Source organism: Saccopteryx bilineata, chromosome 5 (assembly GCF_036850765.1).
Source record: "Saccopteryx bilineata isolate mSacBil1 chromosome 5, mSacBil1_pri_phased_curated, whole genome shotgun sequence".
Taxonomy (NCBI): Eukaryota; Metazoa; Chordata; class Mammalia; order Chiroptera; family Emballonuridae; genus Saccopteryx; species Saccopteryx bilineata.
The window spans coordinates 147021342-147037731 of NC_089494.1; positions in this window are offsets into that span (position 1 = coordinate 147021342).

Here is a 16390-nt window from a genome sequence, read left to right on the forward strand (position 1 = left end):
CAGAAAATAAGCAGGGCACTAATGGAACAGGGAACTTAAGGGTTACAGGCAGGTCCTGCTCCTGTTCTGTTAGGAATAACATGCCCAAGGTCATTCAAGAAGCAGAGACAGATAGAGACTCTGGGAGGCTGAGAGAGAAGAAAAAAAAAAAGAAAAAGAGACAAACGTTTGCATTCTATTGGTTAAAAGACCCTTATCAGAAGTTTAGGTTTGGAATTCGCCAATGAGCTAGATCCCAGCCCCTGTTGCTATGCTATGTGCAGCCCCCTTAGCAAATAGGTTACTGCCACATCTGCTTCTGTATTAGGCTTGCTTGCTTAGCTTATAAAAAGATTTAGCTGTGAGCGCTAGGTGCGATTCCCATCTGCAGCTCCTTGTGAGCACAGTGTCTCTGGACACCTTGGGAATTTGCCCCTGCGCAGGTAAAACTGGCCAATAAAGTTACATCTATACTCCTGAAAGTCTCCGACGTTTGTTCTTGTACCCAGTGGATGCTACATCTCTGGGGGCTCATCTGGGATTTCCCTTGGTGGAGTTTTTTGGTTGGAGACCAGAGAGACAGCTTAAGTTGAGTAAGTACTTTTTGAGGATCCTCATTTGGTTTTGGTTTCGATCTCCGGAGCATATAAACCTGAGGTAGTAGGTGGGACACCGCTGGTAACCTACCCAGGGCTTTCAGAACGGGATGCCGTTTTCTGAAAGGAATAGTTAACTCTAGCAGTTAACTCTAGAAGTGACCGGTCACATTAGGAATTTCTGCGCTGTGCTGCGCTGCGTTTTGTCTGTGTGTGAATGCCTGAATTGAGTGTGAGACAATCTTTTACTCTAGACTTTTTTTGCTTATTGGTTGGGGTATTTTGATAATTGTTTTGTTAATTCTTGAAGGTTTAGAAGCAGACAAAGTGGGATACAGAAGAATGGGACAACAAGAGTCTGTACCCGGTTCTCCACTTGAGTGCCTGCTAAAAAACTTTTCTGATTTTCAGAAAAGAGCCCAGGGGTACAGAGGGCCACCTCCAAACTGAGAGACCCTCCGGACCTTGAGTCAGTTAGAATGGCCTGCCTTCAACATAGGGTGGCCCACTGAGGGAACTTTTGATCTTCCTATTGTGTTTGCTGTCTGAGCTATTATCTACCAGGTGCCCCATCCAGACCAATATTTGTATATAGATGTGTGGGTTGATATTGCCACAGATAAGCCAGGGTATATCAGAAAGTACATAAAGAATGGCAAGAGAGAGAGAAGGGCAATATGTGTTACTGCAAGTAACCAGAGGTCAGGGAAAGGCAGTAAGGAGGAAAAGGAGAAGACCAATTCCCCGGTACAGTCCACCGTACCATCATCTAGAATTTACCCTGTCTTGCCTGAACCACTGGAGGATCCCTTAGACCCAGTAAATTTCCCTCCTCCCTATCGGTGGCAGGGAGGACCTGATTCAACGCAGCAGGACATAAGTGGATTTTTGAGTCCACCACACACCCGAGGAGGGCGATATATTCGCCTTCTCCTTCGGTAGGAGATGCCGCCATCTTGCCTTTGTCTCCTGCAGGAGGCACCGCCATTTTGCCTCCTTCTGCAGGAGGCACCGCCATCTTGCCTTTGTCTCCTGCAAAAGGCACTGCCATTTTGCCTCCTTCTACAGGAGATGCCAAGGGGAGCACGGCCATTTTACTGCTCCAGGAAGCGCCACCGGCACCAGATGCTGGTCCACGAGTGCCCCCTCGCTTCATCTATGTGCCTTTTTCCACCAGTGATTTGTACAATTGGAAGCGGGAAAATCCTCCTTTTTCTGAGAAACCGCAGGGACTAATATCCTTGCTTGAGACAGTTTTTAGGACCCACCAGCCAACGTGGGATGACTGCAAACAGGTCTTACAAACTCTTTTTACTACAGAAGAAAGAAATAGAATAATAAGAGAAGCAGCAAAAGCAGTTTTAGAGGATGAGGGAACAAATGGGGAAGCCGAGAATGTCCTTCCCAAGCAGCCCCCAGCCTGGGACCTGAATACCTCAGGGGGAAGGGAAACACTCTTCCAGTATCGCTGGGCTCTGTTGCGGGGTTTAAAAGCAGCAGCCAGGAGACCCACAAATTTCAGTAAGGTAAGTGAGGTTATCCAGGGAAGGGAAGAATCCCCTGCTGCATTTTTAGAGTGGCTAATGGAGGCCTACTGGGTTTATACCCCTATAGATCCAGAAGCTGAGGAGAATCGCAGGTTAGTAAATATAGCTTTTGTGATGCAAGCTGCATCAGACATTAGGAAGAAGCTTCAGAAATTAGAAGGATTTGAAGGGAAAAATAGAAGTGAGCTAATTGAAATAGCTCAGAAAGTATATATAAATAGGGATGACTCAGAACTAGGGAGAGCAGCAAAAAGGCAAAGAGAAAAGTCAAACACAGAAGCAAATAGGCAAGGACCAGTGTGCCTATTGCAAGGAGAAAGGACACTGGAGGAGAGATTGCCCAAATTTACGGGTTAACAGTCAGAAACTAAAGCAAGATCCAGAGGTCTTGCTCCAAACCTTGGACTGATGGGGCCAGGGCTCCATTTCTGTCAGCACCCAGGAGCCCATGGTCACCCTAACAGTTGAAGGAAAGCCAATAGACTTCCTGGTTGACACGGGAGCCACCTATTCAGTTTTAAAGAAGCCACAAGGACACATACAAAAAAATACAAAAATAATAGGGATAACGGGAAAAGCAGTAGCTTATCCACGGACCACCGCAAGAATCACAAATTTAGGTAGAGGCACTATTACTCACTCATTTCTAGTCATTCCAGATTGTCCTTATCCTCCCATGGGCTGAGATCTCTTGCAGAAACTTCAAGCAACAATAACCTTTAAGCAAGAGGACAGCAGTTCCCAGGAGGGGAAGGAAAAAGTCAGTCTCGAGGTAACGGTGCCCATATCTGAAGAATACTTGATGGCAGTCCTACAGGAAGGTAAGGATGAAGTCATCGGGGTCCCAGAGGAAATATGGGAAAAGGTGCCAGGGGTGTGGGCAGAAACCAACCCACCAGGCTTAGCCGCTCATCAGCCACCTGTCATAGTGCAGTTGCTGAGCACTGCTAGCCCCATGCGGGTAAGGCAATATCCCATACCAGCACGAGCTAAGCAGGGCATAGCACAGCATCTGAAGCTCTTACTAGCGGCAGGTATCCTCCGGGAATGCCAGTCAGCCTGGAACACACCTTTGCTTCCAGTCCAGAAGCCTAGGACCCAGGACTATTGCCTGGTGCAAGATCTGCGAGAAGTAAATGCCCGGGTAGAGACTATTCACCCAATGGTGCCAAATCCCTACACTTTGCTAAGTTTGTTACCCCCTACTTGTACATATTATTCAGTACTGGATTTGAAAGATGCTTTCTTTTGCATTCCATTGGCCCCCAAGAGCCAGGAGATATTTGCTTTTGAAAGGAATGATCTGGAAAATAGACTAGTGGGACAGTATACATGGACCAGGCTTCCTCAAGGGTTGAAGAATTCTCCCCATATCTTTAATGAAGCTTTGTGTAAGGAATTGCAGGGGTTTCAAGCTGCCCACCCTTTAACTGTGTTGCTCCAATATGTGGATGACCTCCTCATCACTGCAGCCGAAGAAGAGCAATATAAGACGGCCACCTTAGACCTACTCCAGGATCTCCAGCAGATGGGGTATCGAGTCTCTGCCAAGAAGGCACAGATTGTCACCCAAACTGTAAGTTACTTGGGATATAACTTACAAGGGGGACAAAAGACATTATCCAGTCAAAGGATTCAAACTGTGTTGCAGATCCCAGAACCCACTAACAAAAGGCAAGTGCGAGAATTTCTGGGAGCAGTAGGATATTGCAGACTCTGGATATTAGGATTTGCAGAGCTGGCCAGGCCCCTCCATGAATTGACATGGGGCAAAGCAGAACAGTTTATTTGGACAGACAAGGAAAGGAAGGCTTTCCAGGCACTGAAGGAAGCCCTCATAGCTGCCCCAGCATTGGCCCTACCAGATATGGCCAAACCTTTCCAGTTGTATATTGCTGAGAAGGGAGGGATAGCCTTGGGAATCCTCAGCCAAGAGCTTGGGCCATGGAAGAGGCCTGTAGCATACCTATCCAGGAAGCTATACTCTCTAGCGTCTGGCTGGCCAACCTGTTTAAGGGCACTTGCTGCTACCTCAATCCTAGTTAAGGAGGCCAACAAGGTGACATTGGGTCAGGATATCCAGGTTATTGGAGAACACTATCTAGAACAAGTGCTGCATGCCCCACCGGATAGGTGGCTCTCCAATGCTCGATTGACACAGTACCAAGCACAGTTATTGAATCCCCAAGCAGTGCAGTTCTTGAAGACGGCAGTCTTAAATCCTGCCACTTTGCTACCGTTGCCAGACCCATCAGTGGTCCATGACTGCAGACAGATATTGGACACTGTCACAGGGGCCAGACCGGACCTCAGGGACCAGGCCTATGAGAAGGCAGACCTCACGCTGTTCACTGATGGAAGCAGTTATGTCCGAAATGGACAAAGATATGCAGGAGCAGCTGTAACTACCCAGGACAGTGTCTTATGGCAGAGAACATTACCAAAAGGTACTTCTGCACAGTGAGCAGAGATAATTGGACTTACACAGGCCCTCCAGATAGCTGAGGGCAAAGTGGCCAACATTTACATGGACAGCAGGTACGCCTTTGCCAATGCTCACATTCATGGTGCCATTTACAAAGAACGAGGCTTGCTAATGACAGGAGGAAAAGAAATTAAGAATAAAACTGAGATTTTAGCCCTGCTCAATGCCATTTGTCTTTCCTCTAAAGTAGCCATAATTCATTGCAAAGGACATCAACAGGGGGACTCTCCAATTATTAAAGGAAATCGTTTTGCTGATATCGTTGCCAGAGAAGCTGGAAGGAGGGACTGCAGACATTCTACCACTTTTGCCTCAACCCGTGCTGCCTCCCAACCCTAAGTATACTCCTGAGGAAGAGCAAGAGGGAAAGCAATTAGGGGGTAAAAGAAATAAGCAGGGGTGGATAGAACTACCTGACACTAGACTCTACCTACCCCAGGGAGTTATACTAGAGATTGCAAAGGAAGTCCATGCAAGTTCCCACCTAGGGCAAAATAAGATAGAACAACTAATTAAGAAGTACTACAGGGGACCCCAGCTTAGGGATATCATGCAATCCATAGTTTCTAGATGTAAGGCTTGTGCTAAGGTCAATGCTATAAACAAGAAGCTCCCCCCTTTAGTTAGATATAGGGGAAAGTGCCCAGGAGAGTTATGGGAAATAGATTTCACAGAAATGACTCCAGGAAAGACAGGATATAAGTATCTACTAGTGTTAATAGATACTTTTACAGGATGGACAGAAGCCTTTCCCACCAAGGGTGAAACTGCTTCCACAGTTTGCAAGATCCTGCTAAGAAAGATCATCCCTAGATATGGAATTCCTATAGCCATAGGATCTGACAATGGACCAGCTTTCATCTCTAAGATTTCCCAGGAATTAGCTACAAGGCTAGGAATTGATTGGAAATTGCATTGTATTTACAGGCCTCAGAGTTCAGGACAAGTAGAACGAATGAAAAGGACATTAAAGGAAACTCTAATTAAATTAAGAGAGGAGACTGGCGAAAACTGGGTAGAGTTACTCCCTTTTGCCCTGTTCCGGGTTAGGTGTATACCTAACACTAATAGATGGACCCCCTATGAGCTTATGTTTGGACAACCCGTTCCACTGGTACCCCAGCTCACCAGAGAGGAAATAGAGATGTCTAATCATATTTTCCTCAAGTCCCTACAGGCATTGCAGCAGATTCGGAGAGAAGTAAGGGAACTACGGGAACAGAGAGCTGCAGCATTGGAAGACAACGCCCAGAGGTTGTCGCCACCGAACCCTGGACAGTGGGTTTGGGTTCTCAACCACTGTCGAGGGAACCTAGAGGCGCGGTGGCAAGGACCATTCCAGGTGTTGCTCAGTACCCCTTCTGCAGTCTGGATAGCAGAAAAGCCCTATTGGATCCATCTCTCCCACTTGAAATCAGCCCAACAACTTGATGAAGGATCCCAGAGATGGCAAGTCAAACAGACCCCTGGAGAGCCTCTAAAGCTCACCTTCTCCTCCACTTAGGACTGATGACTTTTTATTATTTACCCAGCAAGGGACTAGAGTTGCAGGAATGGGTTTTAATCAGGACAGCAGATGGCACAGTTATAGCACAGAATAACACCTGGGATAGTAGCACCTCCATAACACTCCAAGCTGATTTATCAAAGTTTTTTGAAGAAAAATTCTGTGATTCACCAGCAGCTTGGAGACATTCTGATTCAGCCAGGAGCTTGCTCTTAGATAACTGGCCTAACTCATACACTGCAGGTAGTAAGTGTGCACCTCATGTTAAAAATAGGACTTTATGGTATACTCTACACTATGCCTGCCCTGAACCCCCCTCCAGACAGCGCCAAATTTGCAGGTCTCACTCAGATTATTTTTGTAAAGCGTGGGGTTGTGAAACACTTGTCAGTGAATTTCAATGGAGTCCACTGAAACCAGACCCAGACATAAGTCTCTTTAGATTAGGAACTAGATTAGAGGGAAGAAGGCCCAATGATGGTTGGGATGAGGACTGTGCTAAAGATAATTGTAACCCTACTATCATTACTATTAAGAAGCCTAAAGACCCAAGTTGGAATTCAGGAAAAACCTGGGGGCTAAGATTATATGTAACTGGACATGATCCTGGTACCTTTTTCACCATTAGAAAGCTTCCTACAGATGAAAAGGTTCTGGAAGTAATGGCGGAGTAGGAAGCGATACCGATAAATCTCCCCCAAAACTCAACAAGATCTTCAACCAGAAACAGAAAAACCTATACTTGGAGCTTCCAGATTCTTCGCAATACACCCAAAGGTATGATTGAGTGAAAAATTGGCTAAATATATAACCAAACCCCGAAGGAAATAGGGAGTAAGAAATGCTCCTCACTAACCTAAACAGGGCGGCTTTCTCTGGTAACTGTGAATATAGAAACTGAGGCGGGCAAAGGGGGTGAATAGATCCAGGCCCCCCGCAGCAAAAACGGCCGAACCAGGCTGTGGCTCAGAGATCCAAGCCGAGGAAAATCTGATCCTGTGGCAACCCGGGCAATACAAGCTAACACTCGCGCCAAACCCAAACAAAGAAAGAAAAGCGGAGTGGCCATTTTACCCGGTCTCCTGGTCGGTGCGCAGTTAGTGGAAGAGAGATTTCTTCCTAAGCCGCGGAAGTGGGTGCCCGTGTTGCCCCACGGAGAGGCAGGGTCAGAGGCCTTTCTGTGGGCTGAGGGCAGAGTCTCTGGGCAGCCCCAGCGCCCTGGAAAAGCCACGCACGGGAGGGAGTGAGAACTAATCCCAACGGTGGAGATTTTCCGTGCTGGAGGCTGTTTCACTCAGAGGGAACCACGGCCGGCCTCATATCCTGGTTTGCGCGCGCAGATAAGGAGTGAGCGATTCCTCCGAGTGCCTCGGCAGTGCGCGCCCGTGTTATTGCAGAGAGGGGCAGAGTCAGGGGCCTTTGTGTGGGCCAAAGCGGAATCTCGGGCCGCCCCAGCGCCTTGCAAAAGCCGCACACGGGGACGGAGCGAGACTCAATTCCAACGCTGCAACTTTTCCCTGCGGTTGAGGGTTTCACTCAGAGCGTGAGACTGCTGGCCGGATATCCTGGTTGCAGACAGTGAGTGAGAGTTTCCTCCAAGCACCCCGGAAGTGGGCGCCCGCTTGTGTTACCGGATAGAGTGGCAGAGCCAGAGGTCTTCGAGTGGGCGGAAAGCCCGCCTGATTATGCTAGCAGCTCTGACTGACTGAGCCTTACCCAGAGCCCTGTGCTGAGTGGAAATAGAGTGGGGAGTTGCCAGCAATTTGAGCCTCTTACTATCCAGGCAGAGGCAGCAGCAACCCCATACCTGGACTATCAGGCTACTAATTGAGGAAGGAAAGACTAGGAGAAAGGCTCCAGGAACACGGACTCTCTCACTGTCAGAGCCTATAAATGCTAATGAGCCTCGACTCCCAACGAGAATAAATCACAATACATGACATTGCCATAGAGACTTATCAACTGCAAACCTCTACCTGAGCGTGCCAAAGGGGCAGAACCCGGGGTACAGAGTCACCGACCAGGAAGAGGGAGAGAAAAGAAAATGCAAGAAGATAACCTCTCAAAATCAAGAATAATCTGCAGACTTTATAACCTATCCCATTTTATTATATTTGTTCGTTTGTTTCTCTTATCTTCATTCTTGAGACTTTTTTTTCCTCCTCCAATTTGGCCGATTAACTCTCTGCCGGTCTTACTCTCTCCTCTCCTTGAACTACACTACCCATAAGTGAAGTGTTACATCTCCCATTATCATTTCTCTTCTCTTCCTTTCTCTCTATGAGGGTTGCACTCCAAAACCCTTAACTCTCTCTCTCTCTCTCCTTTCTTTTTTCTTCTTTTAGTGGTTCCCTCTTTTTTCTCTCTCTCTCTTTCTTTTCTCCCTCTATATTAGTTTCTTCCTTTCTCCTTTACATCTCCTCTCATTCAAACCTCAATAACAAACAAATTATCTTATCTGGGACTCAAACCTATGTTTGTGGCATTTTGGGGGGTTTTTACATCACATTTTTAACTCACTAGCAGTGCTCCCATCCCTGGCTCTCCATATTATCTAGTTCTTGTTCCACTAAATACAATAGTAAGTTTTTAATTTGTCCCCCCATTTTTCCATTTTCCTCTTATTCCTCTCATCATAACTCTTAGAAAACCAACACCTAAAAGCAAATCATTTTATTCTTGACCCAAATTTTTTCCTTATTTGCTTTTTGTGGGTCCATACGCTCTTTTTTTTTTCTTTTTTCTTTTTTTTTTTTTTCCTTTTTTTTTTTTTTTTTCTTTCTCTCTTTTTTTGCCCCTTTATTACTTTTCCCCAATTCAGGCCCTCCATCACAGGCATTGTTTGTTATAACTCACAGTCCACCACAAGATTTTCTCAAGAAAGAGGGGAGAGGAGAGGAGAGGAAAAAAAGAGGGGGGGAATAATTGCCTTTTTTAAAAATTTTTATTTTATTTTATTTTTCTTTATTTCATTATTAATTTTTTTTTAAAAAAACAACTCTTTTCGATTTGTTATTTTTTTATTTTTTTTAACTTTTTATTCTTTATTAAATCTCATTAATACTATCAACAAAACCACCCTCAGATGCCATTAAGGAAGAGAAAATCGAATATCATGGATACAAAAGAAAGAGAGGTAACACAGCTAGATGAGGAAAAATCTATGGAGAAAAAATTTAATATATTGGAAACCTTGGAGCTAAATGACAGAGAATTCAAGATAGAAATCCTAAAAATCCTCCGAGATATACAAGAAAACACAGAAAGGCAATATAGGGAAATCAGAAAACAACTCCATGAACACAAAGAATATATGTCCAAGGAAATTGAAACTATAAAAACAAATCAAACAGAGATGAAAAACTCAATTCACGAGCTGAAAAACGAAGTAACAAGCTTAGCTAATAGAACAGGTGAGATAGAAGAGAGGATTAGTGAAATAGAAGACAAGCAACTTGAGGCACAACAGAGAGAAGAAGAAAGAGACTCAAAAATTAAAAAAAAATAAGATACCCCTACAAGAATTATCTGACTCCATCAAAAAGAATAACATAAGAATAATAGGTATATCAGAGGGAGAAGAGAGAGAAAATGGAATGGAGAACATACTTAAACAAATAATTGATGAGAACATCCCAAGCCTGTGGAAAGAACTAAAGCCTCAAGTTCAAGAAGCAAACAGAACTCCAAGTTTTCTTAACCTCAACAAACCTACTCCAAGGCATATCATAATGAAATTGACACAAACCAACAGCAAAGAAAAAATTCTCAAGGCAGCCAGGGAAAAGAAGAATACAACATATAAAGGAAGGCCCATTAGATTATCATCAGATTTCTCAGCAGAAACTCTACAAGCTAGAAGAGAGTGGACCCCAATATTTAAAGTCCTGAAAGAGAGGAACTTTCAGCGACGAATACTATACCCATCAAAGCTATCCTTCAAATACGAAGGAGAAATAAAAACATTCACAGATACAGAAAAGATGAGGGAATTTATCATCAGAAAACCCCCACTCCAGGAATTACTAAAGGGGGTTCTCCAATCAGATACAAAGAACAAAAAAAAACAGAGCCACAAGTAAAAGCTCCAAGAAGAACACAATAAAACCAAATTTAAACTGTGACAACAACAAAAAGAAAGAGGGGGAGAAGACGGAGATTAACAGTAGCAAAGGACGATGGAGTGCAAAAGTACTCACAAAATAGTTCGCTACAATGAACAGGGTAGGGACCCTTTTCATTACTCAAAGGTAACCACCATTGAAAAAACCACCACAGAAGCACATGAGATAAAAAAGATAGCAACAGAGGAAAGATGTATGGAATACAACCAAATAAAAACAAAAGATAGAAAAAACGAAAGAGAAGGATCAAACAAGACACAAAACTAACAGAAAGCAAGATATAAAATGGCAATAGGGAACTCACAAGTATCAATAATTACACTAAATGTAAATGGATTAAACTCACCAATAAAAAGGCACAGAGTAGCAGAATGGATTAAAAAAGAAAATCCAACTGTATGCTGCCTACAGGAAACTCATCTAAGTAACAAGGATAAAAACAAATTCAAAGTGAAAGGCTGGAAAACAATACTCCAAGCAAATAACATCCAAAAAAAAGCAGGTGTAGCAATACTCATATCGGATAATGCTGACTACAAGACAGGAAAAAGTACTTAGAGACAAAAATGGCCATTTCATAATGGCTAAGGGGACACTGAATCAAGAAGACATAACAATTCTTAATATATATGCACCAAACCAAGGAGCACCAAAATATATAAGACAGCTACTTATTGATCTTAAAACAAAAACTGACAAAAATACAATCATACTTGGAGACCTCAATACACCGCTGACGGCTCTAGATCGGTCATCCAAACAGAGAATCAACAAAGACATAGTGGCCTTAAACAAAACACTAGAGCAACTGGATATGATAGACATCTACAGGACATTTCATCCCAAAGTGACTGAGTATACATTTTTCTCCAGTGTACATGGATCATTCTCAAGAATTGACCATATGTTGGGCCACAAAAACAATATCAGCAAATTCAGAAAAATTGAAGTTGTACCAAGCATATTTTCTGATCATAAAGCCTTGAAACTAGAATTCAACTGCAAAAAAGAGGGAAAAAATCCCACAAAAATGTGGAAACTAAACAACATACTTTTAAAAAATGAATGGGTCAAAGAAGAAATAAGTGCAGAGATCAAAAGATATATACAGACTAATGAAAATGACAATACGACATATCAGAATCTATGGGATGCAGCAAAAGCAGTGATAAGAGGGAAGTTCATATCGCTTCAGGCATATATGAACAAACAAGAGAGAGCCCAAGTGAACCACTTAACTTCCCACCTTAAGGAACTAGAAAAAGAAGAACAAAGACAACCCAAAACCAGCCGAAGAAAGGAGATAATAAAAATCAGAGCAGAAATAAATGAATTAGAGAACAGAAAAACTATAGAAAAAATTAACAGAACAAGGAGCTGGTTCTTTGAAAAGATCAACAAAATTGACAAACCCTTGGCAAGACTTACCAAGGAAAAAAGAGAAAGAACTCATATAAAAAAAATACAAAATGAAAGAGGAGAAATCACCACGGACACCGTAGATATACAAAGAATTATTGTAGAATACTATGAAAAACTTTATGCCACTAAATTCAACAACCTAGAAGAAATGGATAAATTCCTAGAACAATACAACCTTCCTAGACTGAGTCAAGAAGAAGCAGAAAGCCTAAACAGACCTATCAGTAGAGAAGAAATAGAAAAAACCATTAAAAACCTCCCCAAAAATAAAAGTCCAGGCCCTGACGGCTATACCAGCGAATTTTATCAAACATTCAAAGAAGACTTGGTTCCTATTCTACTCAAAGTCTTCCAAAAAATTGAAGAAGAAGCAATACTTCCAAACACATTTTATGAGGCCAACATAACCCTCATACCAAAACCAGGCAAGGATGGCACAAAAAAAGAAAACTACAGACCAATATCTCTAATGAATACAGATGCTAAAATACTAAACAAAATACTAGCAAATCGAATACAACAACATATTAAAAAATAATACATCATGATCAAGTGGGATTCATCCCAGAATCTCAAGGATGGTTCAACATACGTAAAACGGTTAATGTAATACACCATATCAACAAAACAAAGAACAAAAACCACATGATCTTATCAATAGACGCAGAAAAGGCTTTCGATAAAATACAACACAATTTTATGTTTAAGACTCTCAACAAAATGGGTATAGAAGGAAAATATCTCAACATGATAAAGGCCATATATGATAAACCATCAGCTAACATCATATTAAATGGCACTAAACTGAAGGCTTTCCCCCTTAAATCAGGAACAAGACAGGGTTGTCCACTCTCTCCACTCTTATTTAATGTGGTACTAGAGGTTCTCGCCACAGCAATCAGACAAGACAAAGAAATAAAAGGCATCCATATCGGAAAAGAAGAAGTAAAGGTATCACTTTTTGCAGATGATATGATCCTATACATCGAAAACCCCAAAGAATCCACAAAAAGACTACTAGAAACAATAAGCCAATACAGTAAGGTCGCAGGATACAAAATTAACATACAGAAGTCAATAGCCTTTCTATATGCCAACAATGAAACAACTGAGAAGGAACTCAAAAGAATAATCCCCTTCACGATTGCAACAAAAAAAATAAAATACTTAGGAATAAACATAACAAAGAATGTAAAGGACTTATATAATGAAAACTATAAACCATTGTTAAGGGAAATCGAAAAAGATATAATGAGATGGAAGAATATACCTTGTTCTTGGCTAGGAAGAATAAATATAATCAAGATGGCTATATTACCCAAAGCAATATACAAATTTAATGCAATTCCCATCAAAATTCCAATGACATTTTTTTAAAGAAATAGAGCAAAAAATCATCAGATTTATATGGAACTATAAAAAACCCCGAATAGCCAAAGCAATCCTAAAGAAAAAGAATGAAGCTGGGGGCATAACAATACCTGACTTCAAACTCTATTATAGGGCCACGACAATCAAAACAGCATGGTATTGGCAGAAAAATAGACACTCAGACCAATGGAACAGAATAGAAAGTCCAGAAATAAAACCACATATATATAGTCAAATAATTTTTGATAAAGGGGCCAACAACACACAATGGAGAAAAGAAAGCCTCTTCAATAAATGGTGCTGGGAAAACTGGAAAGCCACATGCAAAAGAATGAAACTGGACTACAGTCTCTCCCCCTGTACAAAAATTAACTCAAAATGGATCAAAGATCTAAACATAAGACCTGAAACAATTAAGTACATAGAAGAAGACATAGGTACTCAACTCATGGACCTGGGTTTTAAAGAGCATTTTATGAATTTGACTCCAATGGCAAGAGAAGTGAAGGCAAAAATTAATGAATGGGACTACATCAGACTAAGAAGTTTTTGCTCAGCAAGGGAAACTGATAACAAAATAAACAGAAAGCCAACTAAATGGGAAATGATATTTTCAAACAACAGCTCAGATAAGGGCCTAATATCCAAAATATACAAAGAACTCATAAAACTCAACAACAAACAAACAAACAATCCAATAAAAAAATGGGAAGAGGATATGAATAGACACTTCTCACAGGAAGAAATACAAATGGCCAACAGATATATGAAAAGATGCTCATCTTCTTTAGCTATTAGAGAAATGCAAATCAAAACGGCAATGAGATACCACCTCACACCTGTTAGATTAGCTGTTATTAGCAAGTCAGGTAATAGCAAATGTTGGAGAGGCTGTGGAGAAAAAGGAACCCTCATACACTGTTGGTGGGAATGTAAAGTAGTACAACCATTATGGAAGAAAGTATGGTGGTTCCTCAAAAAACTGAAAATAGAACTACCTTATGACCCAGCAATCCCTCTACTGGGTATATATCCCCAAAACTCAGAAACATTGATACGTAAAGACACATGCGGCCCCATGTTTATTGCAGCATTGTTCACAGTGGCCAGGACATGGAAACAACCAAAAAGCCCATCAATAGATGACTGGATAAAGAAGATGTGGCACATATACACTATGGAATACTACTCAGCCATAAGAAATGATGACATCGGAACATTTACAGCAAAATGGTGGGATCTTGATAACATGATACGAAGCGAGATAAGTAAATCAGAAAAAAACAGGAACTGTATTATTCCATACGTAGGTGGGACATAATAGTGAAACTAAGAGACATTGATAAGAGTGTGGTGGTTACGGGGGGGAGGGGGGAATGGGAGAGGGATAGGGGGTGGGAGGGGCACAAAGGAAACAAGATAGAGGGTGACAGAGGACAATCTGACTTTGGGTGGTGGGTATGCAACATAATTGAACGACAGGATAACCTGGACTTGTTATCTTTGAATATATGTATCCTGATTTATTGATGTCACCCCATTAAAAAAATAAAATTATATAAAAAAAAAAAAAAAAAAAAGAAAGCTTCCTACAAAGAACAGACCTTTCCTAATAGGAGTAGGGAATGGGCTGCCACCTAGGCCCCCTGTCAGCCTCCCAGCAGCACACACTCCGGCAGCACCAAAACTCCCGGACAGTAAGACAGGCCTAGACCAGAGCGGAGCTACCACGACTCCTACTGTAGACTCTTTCCCAATAGAACCAGAGGAGCAGGACCATAAATTACCTTTTTACACTTTCAGCCCATTACTGGAAAGACCACACCACCAAGAGACGTATGCCCTAAATTTATTAGATAAGGTATTCCCCTTCTTTAACAAGACACAGCCTGAAATTACAGAATCTTGTTGGCTTTGCCTTAGTCTCAGACCCCCTTTCTATGTAGGGCTTGGAGCCAACACCTTGAGGGAAGGGGAACTAGCTCCTACTACAGTAACCCTTATGAGGGACTGGAGCCAGAATCAGATGAAAGATTGTGTCTCAGAAGTATCTCTCACTTTAGCAGAGTTCCATGGGAGAGAAACCTGCTACCTCTTAGCAAATTTCACCTTAGGTAATTCCAATTACAGTAACTATTGCCTTAACCAAGAAACCCTACTCGCCACCCTAGAGGACCCAAAAGTGACAAAGGCACCTGAAGGACTATGGTTTGTGTGTACTCAAGGCATCTTCAAGTGTATAGTCCCCACTCATCCTGAACTTTGTGTAAGTGCTTACATTATTCCACAGGTATATCTGTATGGGGGAAATCCTGAATTCCTTGTGGCTCCCCCGAGGCAGGAAAAACGAGCTCCACTTCTTATCCCTATCATAGCTACCATAGGAATTGTAGGGTCAGCAGCAGTAGGGACAGCATCCTTCATTCAAGGGGAACTTACCCTCAGACAGCTATCCAAGACATTCTCCAAAGATATTGTGCTTCTCCAAAACCAGGTAGTATACCTTGAGAAGCAAATAGACTCCCTAGCCGAGGTAGCCCTTCAGAATAGGAGAGGACTAAACCTCCTCCTACTCGAGCAAGGAGGACTGTGTGCTGCTCTAAGAGAAGAATGCTGTTTTTTTTTTTTGTTTGTTTGTTTTTTTAATTTTTATTTTATAATTTTATTTTTTTAATGGGGTGACATCAATAAATCAGGATACATATATTCAAAGATAACAAGTCCAGGTTATCTTGTCGTTCAATTATGTTGCATACCCACCACCCAAAGTCAGATTGTCCTCTGTCACCCTCTATCTTGTTTCCTTTGTGCCCCTCCCACCCCCTATCCCTCTCCCATTCCCCCCTCCCCCCCGTAACCACCACACTCTTATCAATGTCTCTTAGTTTCACTATTATGTCCCACCTACGTATGGAATAATACAGTTCCTGTTTTTTTCTGATTTACTTATTTCGCTTCGTATCATGTTATCAAGATCCCACCATTTTGCTGTAAATGTTCCGATGTCATCATTTCTTATGGCTGAGTAGTATTCCATAGTGTATATGTGCCACATCTTCTTTATCCAGTCATCTATTGATGGGCTTTTTGGTTGTTTCCATGTCCTGGCCACTGTGAACAATGCTGCAATAAACATGGGGCTGCATGTGTCTTTACGTATCAATGTTTCTGAGTTTTGGGGATATATACCCAGTAGAGGGATTGCTGGGTCATAAGGTAGTTCTATTTTCAGTTTTTTGAGGAACCACCATACTTTCTTCCATAATGGTTGTACTACTTTACATTCCCACCAACAGTGTATGAGGGTTCCTTTTTCTCCACAGCCTCTCCAACATTTGCTATTACCTGACTTGCTAATA